This window comes from Equus przewalskii, chromosome 1 (genome assembly GCF_037783145.1).
Source record: "Equus przewalskii isolate Varuska chromosome 1, EquPr2, whole genome shotgun sequence".
Lineage (NCBI taxonomy): Eukaryota > Metazoa > Chordata > Mammalia > Perissodactyla > Equidae > Equus > Equus przewalskii.
In genome coordinates, this window is record NC_091831.1 from 71,281,187 (window position 1) to 71,294,229 (window position 13,043).

The 13,043-nt window shown below is 59.8% G+C and overlaps 1 protein-coding gene across 2 annotated transcripts in view; it reads left to right on the top strand.

Annotated features, from left to right (window-relative positions):
• The first annotated feature begins 382 nt into the window (after nucleotides 1–382).
• The window catches only part of RASGEF1A (RasGEF domain family member 1A), a 79,982-nt gene continuing 67,321 nt past the window's right edge, over nucleotides 383–13,043 (top strand). The window contains exon 1 of one of the 2 annotated variants that reach the window (XM_070567730.1): nucleotides 383–575. The gene's annotated coding sequence lies outside the window, so the exon portion shown is untranslated. The remainder of the gene's footprint in view (nucleotides 576–13,043) is intronic. The other variant, XM_070567707.1, reaches the window with a different exon arrangement.

A 13,043-nucleotide genomic window follows, 5' to 3' on the forward strand; every position in this document is an offset into this window, starting at 1 on the left:
CCCCAACGGGTTTCTTACATGAAGTGGCCACATCACCTTTTGGGTTCCGTGTTGCCTTATTCTTTCTAAAATGAAAGCCTGGCCTGCTGTCTCCCTTCGCCCTCCCTCTTCACCCCCAACCCCCGACCCCCGACCCCGCCCTGCGCCCTGTGCCCTGCGCCCCGGCCTCTCGCTCTACCTCTCCTTGCACCTTCGTCCCGCCTTTCCCCTCTCCACGCGCCCGGCCCGCACCCTCCCTCACCCCGCGCCCTCCACTCTCTCCCTCACCGCACCTTCCTCCCCCGGTGCCCGCCCCGCACCCTCGCCCCGCGCCCGCCCGCTCCCTGCGCTCTCGCGCCCGCCCGCTCCGTGCCCGCTCCGTGCTCGCTCCGCGCTCGCTCGCGCTCCCCGGCGCCGGCTGCGCAGGGAGCTGCTCTGCCCGCAGCTGGCGCAGCGCGGGGGCGGCCGCGGGTGGGCGGGGGCGGCGGCGGCGGCCCGGGCGCCGAGCATGAGCCGCCGCCGGCGCCGGCCGCGCGCTGCTCGGGGCCCGACTGCGGCGCGAGGGCTGCGCGGGAGCTACGCTGGCCCGGACCGAGGTAGGCAGCAGCCGCCGATCCTCAGTCCCTCGGTCCCTCCCTCGCTCCTGCGAGCCGTCCCCTCCGGTCGCCGGCGCGGGCAGGGCGGGGCGTGCGCCGGCCCGGGGTCTCGCCCGGCGCGGCCGTCGTGGGGCCGGAGGCGGGCTCCCGGCGCGGGTCGGGGGACGCGCTTGGAGGGCAAGTGGGAGCCCAGCGCGGAGTTGCGGAGAACTCCGCCCCGGGCTGGACAGCGCCAGGAGCCCCTAGTCTCCTGCCCCTGCAGGGCACCGGCCGGTCTCAGCCAGGGCGTGGCGGGAGCGCACTCAGTAGGCGGGCGCGGGCACCGGCTGGCAGGTCCGCTGCCCCGGGCCTGGCTTGGGGGAGGGGGCCGGGAATTCTGAGGAGCTGGGGCTGCGCAGTTGGAAGTTTCCATTTGCTTGTCTGCATTCTGGGCCCCGTGGTGGCATCTCATGCCCTTGCTGTTTGGAGAGGAACTGGGCCGTGAGCTCAGCATTTGAGGGGAAATGGCCAGGGCCAGGGCCACATGCCTCCTCTGCAACATGGGCAAGGGTCATTTGAAGGACCGTGCTCTCTTTGCCCCAGGCCCTTCCAGCAAGGCCTGGGGCTGGTGCAGCTGGTTCTGGCCTGGTGTGTGAGTGGAGGGGGCTCCTCCTGCCTAGGGAGGGGCACGCAGCAGGCCCTTGCCCCCTGCATCCCTGGCTGTTTCGAGTGCTGGAACTGGTGGATATTTACAGGGGGCTGCCTGCCTTTTGGGAGCTGCCTGGGGGCTGAGATGTGTGGTGACTGGGGTACCCTCTTTCTCTGCTTAGAGCTGTGAGCCCCATCTGGTTCACCCTCCCCACCTCTGTCATTCTTCTCCCACCCTCTGGAGCAAGAGAAGGGCCCAGATGGCCACCTGGCCCAGGAGCCCAGGATGTAGAGTCAGGTTGGCATGCAGGGAAACCTCACAAAGGCAGTGGTCTATTCTGCCCCTCAGGGGTCTCCCACCTCCCTCTGGCCACAGTCTTGCCCGTCCCAGCCTAGTCTGGGTCTAGGCCCTTCCCTACCCAGACAGGAGGCCCAGAGGGCAAAGCAGCAGCTCCTGTTGTGAGAAGAGAACCAGGGAGTCGGAAGACAGCAGGTCTTGACTTCTGAACCATAGGCAGGCTGCAGGCCCCTCGGAGACTCAGTTTCCCCATCTGTAGAATGACACCATGATTTTAGTGACTTCTGAGGGCACTTCCCTCCCTGACATCCAGGGACACTTTGCATTGGAACCTCAGGACCCCAGACCAGAATAGGAGGAGGGGCTCCAGAGTGGGAAGAAGTGGAGGACTCGGCTCGGGGCACGTGAGTGGGTTCTCTGCCCATCTGGCCTTTCTTTATTCTTGTGGACATGGGTCACATGACCCAGCAGCCCTCTGGGCTGTCATGGGCCTGGGTAGGGGATGGCAGCTGAGCCAGCAGGCCCTGCCCCTGGGAAGGGAGTGAACAGTGGAGACCTGCAGGCTGACATCCTCCCAGGGCAGCTGTGGACGCTTGTACATGGATCCTTGGTTTGGGAGCACAAGCAGGTGCCCCAGGTATGCCATGGGGGCCTGAAAGCCAGCCAGCAAGTTTGTTTTTCCCTGGGAAACATCCTCGAACTGCCAGCCTGATGGCTCCCGTCCACCTGGCAAATCGTGGAAATGGAACAGTTCACACAGAGCAGAGGGGTTTTTTGGTGTAACTTAGCAACCGCAGGCAGAGGAGGAGGAGGGAGAAATACTGGCACCATCAGCATTTGTGTTGGGCAGGCCTGAGCAAGCCAGGGGCTAGTGGGCTCAGGCTGAGGTGGGGGCGGAACCCCAGCACAAGTGGCCCCCCCCACCCCCCCCCCCGCCTCCGGGCAGTGGGAGGGGCCTGGGCCCACCTCCACCTGGCCAGGTGAGGATCAGACCCACTAGTTCCTCTCCTTGGTCCTCCAGAGAGCAGTTGGAGGCTGGGATGCTCAGGTGTGGCCTGGGAGCCCCTGAGCACACCCATCTCTTCAACTGTAGAATAACGGGCCGATGGACAGGATTGGAATAGCTTTGGTTGATCTTAGGTTTTTAGCCACAGAACCCTGTTCTCAAGCTACATGTTTCACAAAAGCCAAATCTGTCAAACAGGCCAAGTGAAGGTACAAGGCTAGGAGCAGGGGCCACTGCGCTCGGAGTTGGGGTACTGGGGCCGGCTGGTGTAGGATGTGCATCTCTGCATGACCCCACCCCAGAAGAGGGCCCCCTGGGATCTCCAGAGGGGCTGCTGGGAGTGGGTCCCAGGATCATGGTGGGCGAGAAGGACAGAGATGCAGATCACGGCCTGTCCAGGTGGCCGTGACTCAGTGTGGCTCCCAGTCCTGGCCCGTCCCTCCTGCTGCCCCCTGCTGGGTCTCCTCCTCCCCCCACCCCGCTGTCTCTCTTGAGGCCATCTGCTTCAGCTCTGGTCCGCTCTGGCTGTTTTTCTCTTAAAGCTTCCAAATGCTGAGCAGAAATCTGCCTCCTGTAACTCCCACCCGCTCCAGGCTGCCTCTCCGTTCCTTTGCCCTCGCCTGCCCACCTCCCTCCTGCGGATGAGTGTTTACTTAGCAACATCTTCCCGGCAGAATCTGAAGAGAGAGGCAGGGAGGAAGGGAGGGATGCCCATCATCACGGGTTGCTGAAGTGGCAGGGAAGCTGCCAGGCCTGTGGTCGTGGGGGGGAAGGGCCTGTGACAGCCACTAGTCACCTGTCAGGGCCCCTGACCCATGGGGCTCTGGGGAGGACACTCTGCCCTCTTTTCAGAGTGCATGCCCCTCACCTCTTTCTGGGCACATAGCCTGGTGCTGTGGGTGTGTGTCAGAGAGTTGACATGAGGATGCCCGGGCCTGGCACAGAGTGGGCTGGCCACTATGGATCCATTCAAATTGTCCCTGTACTGGGGACACCGGGTCCCAGCCACCCTGAAGCAGGGCTTGGGAGGCTCCGCAGACGTCAGCCTGGCAGTGGTGTGGCGGGAACCACAGTAGGGAAAGCTGGAAAACCCTGCTGCATCCTGGCCTGCTCAGATTGTGTGAGTGGGGAGGGACAGGAGGCATGGAGGAGCGGGGCTCCCCAGGGCGGGTAGGGCTGTGGGAATTTGCCTCCTGCCAGACGGGCCTCAGGCCCTGTCAAGAGAGGCTTGTGAGAGGTGTCTGGCCAAGAGTATGAAAGTGTTAGGATCCACACGGAGGCCGGCAGGGGCCAGGGCGGGGCGAGGGTGTGAGTGCTGCCTGTCCTTGTCCCTGCCTGAGGGTCGACAGTCAGATGGCTTCAGGTGTCTGAATGCCCCCAGCTGCAAAAGCATTTCCTAAGAACCACAGAGGTGCTTTTGAGCATGATTCGGGGCAACACCCAGTGGTCCTGCCCTGGGAAGCTTCTCCCCACCTCACTTAATTGAAGGAAAGCTCCTGAGGGTCAGTGCAGTGATGCCAGGACGTGGACACAGCACAGGAGAAAAGAGCCTCTCAGCCTCCTCGCCACCATGAGCACCTACACTGGACCGGAGACAGGCTGCGGGCCTGTGCTGCTCAGGGTGGCAGCAGGAGCTCGGAGCCTGCTGTGTCCCTTCTGAACGGGCTGTGGGCTTCTCTGTGTGCCTGGTGAGTTTAGGGAGGAGAGGCCTGAGGCTCTGCCTGGTGTTCTTCAGAGGCTCTTCAGAGGAGAGCACCCCATTTCACACACGTGGTGAGCACCCAGAGCAGGGAGCCAGCCCCAGGGGCACGGAGCTGGCATGCAGGGAGCTCTTAGTTCCATTTGTCCAGTTCCTGCGTCACCTCCCCACAGGTGAGGTCTTGCAGCCCGAGCTGACAGGCAATGGCCGCAGAGGTGAAGCTGCTTGAATACAACTTCTCCCAGCTTCAACGCCACAAACCTTTCCCAGCTGGCTCCCCCTCCGGCTGTTTTCCACCCTCTCCTCCCCTGTGCAGGCTGACTTTGAAGCTGTGTTCTCTGCTTGCTCACTCCACATCCTCACTTCCCACTCTCTCGCAGCCCACTCCAATCTGGCACGCCCCCTTACTCCAGCAAACAGGCTTCAGAGGCCCAAGGACATCTCTGGCCCAACAGGCGTTCACTGCCTCTGCTCCCGGGCATTCATCCCCTGGGCTCTGCAAGCCTGTCCCTGGGCCTCCATGTCCTCTGGCCTTCCTGCAGACCTTCCTGCTGGCTCCTTTCCTGGGGCACTAGTGTCCCTGTTTCTCAGGACCTGGACCCAAAGCCTGTCCTCCCCAAACATGGCTTCCATTCCGTCCTCGGTGCTGGTCCCGTCCCAACTCATATCAGCCCAGCCTGTCCTCTGGGTTCTGGCAGCATTTGAGCCTGTGTGTGCTGGATTTCTCCCAGGTGACCACAGGCAGCCTGTCCATGTCATCGTGCCCGGAACCTTGCCTGCCCCAGGCTCCCCATCTGAGCAGTGGGACAGCCAGGGTCGTGCCTCTGCCAGGTCGGCCCTCGCACTGATGGAGTTGTCAGTCAGTCTGGTCCACCCACCCTAGACCTCTCTCCCACCCGCTCCACCTCTCCCTGCCGCAGGTCCAGCTGCCCTCCCCTAGCCTGGACAACTGCAGTGGTCTCTTCTCCTGCGATCCCTTCCCCACACCACAGCCAGGGGACCTTTTTAACCTTCTCTTTGTAAAAATGCCTGGAGACTCCTCCCCTGCAGGATTCCCTCTCCCCACCTGGTCAGCTCCCAGCCTTCCGTGGGGGTGCTTTCCTGCACAGGCGTGCTGTGCCGGGCGCCCTGGGCCTCTGCAGCATGCTGACCCTGTGGAACTGTCTGTGATCCTTTGGAGCTGAGTCTGCACTTAGGCTGTTGGCCCCAATTGGACCCCCTGCTCTGAGATGGTGGCTGTGCTGGTGGACTCAGCACGCGTTCGTGAGATGTGTGTGAAAGTCTGTGAGCTGCTGTGTGTGGCAGGGCAGAGAGGTGCAGATCTGTGTTGGAGAACGTGTGCGGGGGGCACCTGGCCTGGGCCACGCTGCTGTCCCCCTTTAGGGAGAGGAGAGGGGAGCAGACTCACAAGCTCTGGGACAGCAAGGGGGGGGTCTCTGGGGACCTGGACCTGTTCAGGGAGGAGGAGTGGGGTGGGGCTGGGAGGCCAGGCCTCTGCCTGTTGTCACCACCACTTCCGTTTCTCCAAGTGTCACCCTCAGACTCTACCTTGAAGAGAGAGTTCTCCCTGGATCCGGTTGCCATGGCAATGCTGTTAACAAAGAGTAGCTTCCATGGAGGAGGCTGGCTCACCCAGAAGCTGAAGGGGCTGAGAGAAGGTGTACATTCTGATGGGTTTATTAGCGGAGACTGATTCCACCCCCACCAAGGCTGCTCCAATCCCATGGGCCCTTCCCCCGACCCACTCTGCCTGTGGGGCTCTCTGGGCCTCTGGTACCCAGACCCTCCCAATGTGAATGTCAAAAGCCTGGATTCCATCTGGGTGTGGCCTGGATCCCAGCTACAGCTGGGTCACCAGGACAGGTCCAGAGAGGCCTCAGACTTGGGGTGTGGGGGGATGTGCCCAGCCCTGGCACCAGGCACTTCCCAGAGTGAGGAGACCCATTTTGTCGCTGTAGAAACCCAGGCTCACAAGCCCAGACTTCTGCCTGGGACTCCCCTGAAGACTGGTTTTGTGCCCAAGCCCTTTCTGGCTGTGAACTCTGAACCAGCCCTCCCTGGGTTCCTCCTCTGAGGTCTTGACTAAATGAGGGAGTAACATGCAGCACTGGGTGACAGCCTGGAGCTCGGCAGCCCTAGCCATGCTGACTGGGAGGGTTGGCTCTGGTTGCAGGGACCCGGGTTTCTGCCCTCAGAGCTGGGAGAGGGAAGAAGGGCAGGAAGCTGGGCACATGGACCAGCTGGGGATTAGGGTTGGATGAGGTTGGATGCTCACACAGAAGGAGCTCGCAGAGTTCTTTGGGGAGCCTCCACAGCTTTCATGAGTTAATCACTCAGAGTTGGCAGGAGACTGCTGTCGATTATTCATTTTATTATTGTTATTAGTAGTGGGTGGCCCCTGCTGGGCAGATGAGGCCAGGAGTAGGAGACATCAAGGCTGCCCTTGGGAGAGGGAGAGCCCATGTCCTGTCCACACTGCCCATCGCAGGCCAGGGCCCGTCCCTCTCAGCCCACCATGGGAAGGGGCCTCCCATGCCATGCGCCCTCCCTTCTCTGGCCTGGGAGCCCAGCTCACCCCCACTAAGGGGAGCGTGTCTGACTGCATCTCTGTGAGTGCTCGCTGCTGTGAGTGACTTGTGAGCACCTGGGCTCTGGGTCCCTCATGGCTGGGTCAGCAAACGAGGGTTCTCAAGGACATGGGAGGGAGGGTTGACAGTGAGCAGGCCTGGCCAGGGGCTGAGCTGTTGTTCCTCTGGGAAAGGCCAGAGCAACCAGAACCCCTTCCAAGAGTAAGCGGCCCACATGGGCGGGGCCTGGGCGGGAGCCGCCCACAACCTGTGCGTTACCCCGGACCACGCCCCCGACGCCAGAGCCGCTAAGCAGCTCAGGGCGCAGGCAGAGCCCTGGGAACGCTCCTGGAAACTGCCTGCAGACTGGCCGTAGAAACACCTGAAGAGCTATCACAGAAACACTGTGACTCAGATCATGTCTTCTCTCTACAGTGCAGTTCTGACAGAAATTAATAACAAAACATAACTCTAAAAAGTCTAATATTTGGAAAATTTAAAACACGTATAAATATTTAGTGGATCAAAGAAGAAATCATAGTAGAAAAATGATAATGGAATTAAATGATAAACATATAATGAAGGATACTTGTGGGACACCATCGTAGTGGCACTGCAAATGTGTCACCAGCTGACCCTGTCTGGAGAGCCGACGTTCTTTGAGAAGCCATGTCCAGGTGCCTCCTCCTTGGCCCTGGAAATGGGAAAAGGGCCAGGAAGTGGGTGCCTTGGACGAGTTAGAGGCAGAGGCCAGGCTTGCCCTGAATTGCAGGGGTGCCTGAGGGCGGTATGGAGTCCCCTGGCTTCTCCTTGCAGGATCAGACCAGGCCGGGTCTGAAGGAGTTGCCCTGCTCATGATCTTGCAGAGCCCAGGGGCTTTAAGGAATGTTCTCTGGGCAAGGTGGCCACCAGGGTGTGGCTCCAAGTCAGAGCCATTCACAGCCCTGGAGGGGAGGATGCCAGGCATGTCCAGAGGTTGGGCTGAGACTTTGAAGAGCTATTGTTATGTGAGGTGACTGGGGCACTGTTAGAGGAAGAAAAGGGAGGGGATTTCCACTGAAGGACCAATGTGAGGGAAGGGCCGAGCTGGCAGAGTGGAGAGAGGAAAGAACGGCAGGCAGTGCAGTGGAGGCCAGAGCCCTCAGACCCCCGTCCGTGCTCAGGACCTTGTTTTGCTGGGTGTGTGCATGGCCCTTGTGTGTGTGTGTGTGTGTGTGTGTGTGTACATTCACACGCCAGCTTCAGGGAGGGGTCCCTGACCAGCCTTCTGTCCCAAGGACTCTGCTGTGCATTTCACTAATACGTGACTTCATTTAATGCTCCAAACATTTTTTTTAAAGATTGGCACCTGAGCTAACATCTGTTGTCAATCTTTTTTTTTCCTCTTTCTTTATTCTTCTTCTTCCCAAAGCTCCCCAGTACGTAGTTGTACATTCTACTTGTGAGTGTCTCTGGTTGTGCTATGTGGGACGCTGCCTCAGCATGGCCTGATGAGCCGTGCCATGTCCGTGCCCAGGATCTGAGTGGAGTGTGTGAACTTAACCACTTGGCCATGGACTGGCCCCCCCAACTTTTTTTTAATGCTGGCATCATTATACCAGTCTTGCTGATGAGCCTTATGGGTCCGGAGAGGGGGCAGAGGCAGAATTTGAACCCAGGTCTCTCCTCTGTGTGAAGGGGCACTTTGGAGAATGGGTGACATGTTTCTTTGGTGTCTTCCTTCATCCTCATGTGCCCTTCCTGCTGCCCCCTCCCTGTGTCTGGGCCCTGAGCTGGCACTCGCTCCTTTTCCTGCCTTTGACTGTGACTTCCCCCTGTCCCCAGTGCTTCCCTGAACTCACTCTGGCACCTCAGGTCTCAGCTTGGACAGGTGTCCTGGCAGGAAGCTTCTCCACCTTCTGGGGCTGTTGGGATACCCTTCCTCTGGGCTGTAGAGCACCAGGGACTTGTGATGGCAGGAACTAGTGTGTCCTGTGTGCCAGGTGCTCTTCTAAGCACTTTGCCTGCACCCACTCATCTCATCTACTTCTTTGAAGGGATGGCTTAGGTCAGATTCCCCAGATGCAGAGCCTGAGACAGGGATTCTGATGCAGGGGGTGTAGAGGGTGTGCTCTCAAGAGTCAACTGTGAGGGGGTGAGCAAGCAGGGTATGGAAGGGGAGGAGGCTGGACAGGGGGCACTTTCAGGCCAAGTCTCACCTCAGCCTGGCCAGTGGGAACTCTGGAGTGTAGACTACTTGTCTTGCTGTGAGGCAGCGAGTTGGGCTCTGGCCCCCTGTGCTGGTCAGCTGTTAGTTGCTGGCCCTTTCAGTCCTCTGGAGAAGGTTTCAGGTGTGAATGACACACATGCTCCAGGCCGGTGGGGGGTGCCTAGAAATCTGGGTGGGCCCCAGCAGCATGGCCCCAAGTGCCAGTGTTACCAGTGCCGCCTGCCTTCCCAGCGGCCCCTCAGCTAGTCCGTCAGGGGCTGGGACGCAACCTCAGGTTCGGCCTGCTTCCGCGGTGGTGGCCTGTGGCCTGGCTCACATAGCACTGGCCTCCTTGCCGTGATGTCTCATCTTCCCAATGTGCATCTGCATGTGTCCAGGTCTTCTGGTCTGTGCTGTTCGCTGCTGGGCACCAGGACTGAGTGCTCTGCTGGCACACCGAGGGCCTCTGTCAGTTTGTCCAGAGGACTGACTGACAGTCACAGTTGTCCGCTCTGGGCTCAATGGCAGGAGGCGGGGTATGCCAGGGATGGGAGAGGGAGAGCCCACCAGACTTGAGAGAGGGTCCCAGCCCTGGGTCAGCAAGGGTGGTGTAGGGTGAGGAGCCCTGGCCTGCACTCCAGCCCCAGCCACTGTCTCATCATCCACCCCCAGTTGTCCTGCCCAGGCCTGGTCAGCTCCCTGGAGTCCCCACACAGGCATGGCCCACAGCAAGGGGGCCTATGAGCTTTTCCTGGCTTCTTGCAGCCTGGCTCAGGGGTGACAGCATACATTTCTGGCCTGGAGAGACCACCAGGTGTGGAGAGGCTGAGCCGAATGGGCGGACAGTGAGAGTCAGCGTGGGTGTGGCTGGCACAGAGATGGGCTGTGGGCCTGGCCCAGGAGAGTACCTGGTCCAGCAGCCCTGCTGGCTCAGTAGCCCACCCACACCTGTCAGCCCCTCTGGGGCTCCCTGCCATCTGCACACTTGGCCTGCCCAAACCAAGCTGCTCTTCTTCTTTCTAACCCCACGCCACTCCTTATCATGCTCTCCTTGCCTCCCCCTCGCACACTTTGAACTTTTCTTCCTCTGTGCTCCAAATGGTCCTCCTATCTCCCAGGAATGGTCCATGAGGGCCCTAAACCCCCTCAGGAGCTTCCCGCCTTGGTGGGGACAGTTACAGGGGTCTCTCCAGGGCCTTGGACATCACTGAGGTGCAGCGTGATGAGTTTATAAACCGCAGTGGGGACCAGTTCTGTTCTCCAACTGGATTTACTTTTTTAAAGATGTTATTTTTTTCCTTTTTCTCCCTAAAGCCCCCCAGTGCATAGTTGTATATTCTTCATTGTGGGTCCTTCTAGTTGTGGCATGTGGGACGCTGCCTCAGTGTGGTTTGATGAGCAGTGCCTTGTCCGCGTCCAGGATTCGAACCAACGAAAGACTGGGCCTCCTGCAGCGGAGTGCGTGAACTTAACCACTCGGCTACAGGGCCAGCCCCTGGATTTACTCTTTTAGATACAAAATTATAAGTCAGTCCATTTGCACAGTCCTCTCTGGACCTGTACAAGTCTGCAGGGCTGTGGTAAAATGTGTCTCCATCAGTGCCTCAGCCACCGGGCCCCCTGGAGCACCCTTGGGTGGAAGGCCCTCCCCGCAGCACCCGGCCCCTGGCCTGAGAGGACAGGGCGCCTGTCACTGTGGTGGGAGGGGCCTGGCATGAGAGCAGCCTGATAGTGAGTGGACGTGGCTGGCCAGGCTCCAAAGTGCTTCCTGGGATGCCGGGAAGGATCACTCCAGTTTTCATGGATCAGCAGCGTTTTCCATGGAAAGTTCTGGGGGAACTGGCATGTGATGCTGCCCTACACCCCGAGGTTCTAGATGCTGGAGGACCAGGGGTCCCCTCTAAGGACAGGAGCTAGGGCTGGGAGGATGGAGACTGATCCATTGGAAGTTCCAGAAAAGGTCACTCCTTTTTTACTCAAGGTCACATGGCTAAGAGGTTTCAGAGTCAGAACTGGAGTCCAAGCCCCCCTGCCTCTCAAACACAACGTATAATGAGGTCAAGGCGGGGGCGTGAGCCCCCTCCCACTGAAGGACCTGTGGCCCTGTGAGGTGGAGGAAGAGCGAGTCTGCGGAGGGCGATGGCCTGTTAGCCTAACCTGCCCATCCGCACTTCCTCTGGCCACCTTCTCCTGACTAGGCTCAGCTCAGACCCGCCTCTGTGACCTGACCCCAGCACTGTGTGGCCCTGGTCTTGCCCCAGGAAATGCACTCTGCACCTCTGGTATCAGACATAGTGTGGAAAGTGGCTTTGTGGGCTGTCCGCTTGTGGAGCTGAGGGCAGTGGGCACCAGGTTGGCCATGAGGACGAGGGTGGGGCAGGCGCAGGGAGAGCCATGCCTGATTCCTGACCCTGCTTCTCCCCCTGCCTCACCAGGAAGGTGTCCTCACCCTGCCCCTGCCTCACCTCAGGCCTCCTAACAGGGCAGGCTCGTTTGGCAGTGCCAGCAGTGGGCGTCCCCACCCGTGAATCCCCCACCTCAGTGTTAGACACCCCTAGACTCACCTCCCAGATGATGCTGAGTTGAATTAAACTGAACCACGCCTCAGTTTCCCCATCTTTCAGTGGTGGGTTGACTAGAGCAGGGTTTCCAGAGCCCTGGGTCTCTGGGTGGCCAGAGGCAGGCAAGGCCTCTCTGAGAGTGCTCCCATGCATGCCCACCGACTTGCCCTGTCTCACCCCTAGCAGCTCTGAGCTCACCTGTGGTGTGCGGCTTTCATCGAGAGTCAGAAATGTTCTCCCACTATAAGCTCCAGAAACCTCTGAGCCTCTGCAGCTCTGATGTTGGAGGCCCTCTTATCCTGGCCAGGCCCGCTGCCCTCTCATGAGGGACCTCTCTGCCCTCCCCAGGCTGCAGCCATGTGCCTTGGCCAGCAGTGCTGACTGCCTGGTCTGCCATGCCCTGGACGGTGGGAGGAGGGTGGCTGTGGCCCCATAAGTCTGTCAGTCCCAACTGGAGCACACCTTTTTCCAGGCCAGCAGGGATGGCCAGAGCCAGGCCCATGTGTCCTCCTATGGGAACCCAGTGAGGAGGAACCTGGGCTGCAATCAGACATTTTATTGCAGGGATAAAAATGATCAACATTGACTAATGCAACAGACACCAGGGCTGGCATTGGAGGATGGGAATGTGTATGCCCCAGGTCTCCTTCAGAATGGGGAGGACGCAGTGGACTCTGGAGCCTGTCATTGCTTAAGTGCTCTGTCACTTACTGCCAGGGCAAGAGAGGTGGGGAGGCCCAGGCAGAAGAATGTTGCCTCATAGGACACTGGTGCTGGACAGGCCTGCAGGCCAAATAGGACAGAAGTGGGGACTGAGGTGTGGAGGAGGGTGGGGGCCCAGGTGCCTGCGGCGTGAGGTGGATGTGGAGGGACACTTAGACACAAGTGGGTCCAAGGTGGGCATGGAAGTTGTCACCCGTGTATTGGCAAGGCTCCAAGGGGCTAAGAACCGTGCCTGAGCCCAGATGGCCAAGAAGTGTCCAGTTCAGGGTGTGGACCCAGATCTGCCCCTCCTCACTACATCACTGCGACCTCTGGACCACATGGGACCCACGTTCAGAGATGTCTGATCATCACCCCATTCCCTAAGGTGCGGGTGGAGAACCTGCATGCCAGGCCCCGTCCACTCTCTGGGACTAAAGACAAAATCCGAAAATAGATAGAAAATGAACGTAACAGGTAATTAGAAAGTGACTGGGGGAAGGAGGGAGGAGTGCTAGGGGCTTCTATTTAGCTGGAGGGACTTGGGCAGCCCCACTGGGCAGGCGGAGCTTGAGCCAGGCCCTGAAGGAGGGAAGGAGAAGGAAGCTGCGGGGGCATCTGGAGGCAGGGGGCTCCCCGCAGAGGGAAGAGCTAGTTCCATGCCCCAAGAAGGACACGTGCTGGTGTGCCCAGGAACTCCAAGAAAGCCAGGGGACATGGGCCAGGGCAGGCATCAACTGTGGGCCATTGATTATGTGTCACTTGGGGTGAGCCAGTGGACTTGTGACTTGACTGGGGTCTCATGCCACTGCCATGGTTC